Here is a 2,497-nt window from a genome sequence, read left to right on the forward strand (position 1 = left end):
CTTACATCAATTTCCGTCCACCAAACATACCCCTTACCGAGCCCGAATACCAAATAGAAACAGTGGTAGTAATACTCAAGTATACCAAGTATCAGAAGAATCCAGTATTCAGTAAATCAGTAATAGTTTCCTCATGGCTTGTCAATCTACCTTGACCAAGCCATTGCTGGCTCGATTCGATTAACTACCAATGAGGTTTGATCTCAAATTCACAGCAAGGTTGTCAGATATTGTGCTCCAGACGACATCAAAGTCATGCACAAGTAATATATTTCAAATGAACAGTAGACTAGTCAAACAGTCAAGTGAAATCAAGTGTGATAAAGTACGCACCCGTCCAGTTCAGATTAAACCAAATCACATTCATACAACTCATGAATTTCAGTCACAAGTAGTTCACTTTAAGCAACAAGTCATGCAAGTGGTTCACTCACCGATTTAAAGTAGAGTAGCGCTAAACGTTTGATCCCAGGTTGTTCTCGTTTCCACCGTCAAACCCTAAAAATAACCAAAACAAGATGTCATGGTCCGACCATTCAAAACTTAGGTTAATGAAGTGCACACTTTAGACTCAACTATGAGCCATACGCCTATCCAAGTTTGGCTTCTCAAAACACAAAGTTCAAAGACAAATTTGAAAGTACCAACTGAGAAATATTCAAGTGCATTCTAGGGCTATGGTTCAAGTAAGTTATTAGTGTGAAAAGGAAAACGCTTAGACTCACAAGATGTAAGAGACCAAAAGAGGAAAATTAGATATTTATAAATCATGAAGCTTAGCAAAACATACATAAGATATACGCACAACTTTTAGAAGAAAAACAACCAACCTCGAGTCTAAAGTTGGGCAAATGAAACTAGAAAGCATGTTAGAAGAAACCATTACTTCCTCTTATTTTACACATGTTTTTGACAAAATTTCAACTTATACGTCACCAAGGTGGACTCAAGCAATCATAAGTAACCTAAGTCCAAACTAACCCAAAATCACCCCTCTAACATCACTCATATTATAAGAAAGAGAGAAACAAAATTTCAGCAGTACCTCCACTTATTTCCTTGAATTTCCCTTCCAAACTCAACACTTATCTTCCTAGCAATCCAACCTCAATCACAACCACAAGTTATAGGCTATAAAGGACACTTGTTTAAGGCCACAAAGCCACCCAAAATAGCCAATACTCTAGTTCAAAAACAACCATAATAAAGCTGAAAAATGTTAACCCTAAACTGAAATTTACCTCTACAAGCTGAAATTTCTATAATGAAGCCAAAATAACATATAAAAGCTAGAAAATTCACATGGCAAAACTAATAGATTATAGCCAAACTCAAATCAACATATCAAAGCTGAAATTTCTCACTCAAAGCTGGAATTTTCCAATCACCACACAAACCATGAAATTTTCCATGAAATCTACCAAAATCAAGTCTTAAATCTACTCATATGCAAGTAAAAAAAGAAAAGATGGTTTCTTGATATGTTTACCTTCAAGCCCTAAAGAGAAATGCAACCAAAAGTTCCTTTTCCTCCAAAATCTCTCTACCAAAGTCCTTAATCCTTCCTAAATGTCACTTTTTATGGAGTGGTTTGCAAGTTTTGGATGAAACTTCAAGGATTCAAACAAGAATGGAAGGTTGAAGTTGGAGTTTTTTGTCTCTTTTCTCTCTCAAAGTGGTTGACCAAGAAGAAGAAAGATGAAGGGTTGTTTTGGTCAAAAAAATTTTTTTAAAAGGCTAAGAATGGTCTTCATCCAAGTCAAAGCTCCATGGCTTTGTTGACAAATGGCATTCCAAGGTTAATAATCATCTATTTGTCTTCCAAATACTAAAATATCTAATCAACCTCTAATTATCCCTTAACACCTTATAAAATAATATCCCTTTGTACAAAACTCCTCCTAATCTTCAAAAATTTATCGCACACACCCACTAGTGGGTCCTACTTTCATAATGCACTACGAACTTAACATGCACTAACTTATACAAGAAAAATGATTAAAAATCTTAACTCTCTTATAAAATATCTAGGAAATCAAGGCAACAAAGTAAAGTAAAGAAAATGCATTCAAAGAAATAAAACCTCACAGAAGTACTATCAATGGAGACTTCGAAAAGAACCAACAGTGCGCAACTACAACAAATCACCTACTACACTTCCATTTCTTTCCTTTTACCTTTTCAAATTAAGGACACTGTGTAATTTAAATGTGGGAGTGAGGTTGGTTGGAATCGAATGCATCCCTTGGTATTCATATGGGAATTAATGTAATTATTAAAAATTTGGATGGTTGGTATACTTGAAATGTTGAAATTTGCGATTGCTAGCAAGGAGTTTTGTCCAATAATAGGGGGAAACTCTGTCGAAATTTTTTTAAAAATTTGTTGTCTGTTTTGTGGTTGTATTTTAGTTGAATCACACCAAAACTACAAGGGGAATATCATTTCTAATTCTTTTTATCTCCTTTCTTATTGAGTATAATGTGAAAAAAAAAGT

This window comes from Coffea eugenioides, chromosome 5 (assembly GCF_003713205.1).
Source record: "Coffea eugenioides isolate CCC68of chromosome 5, Ceug_1.0, whole genome shotgun sequence".
Lineage (NCBI taxonomy): Eukaryota > Viridiplantae > Streptophyta > Magnoliopsida > Gentianales > Rubiaceae > Coffea > Coffea eugenioides.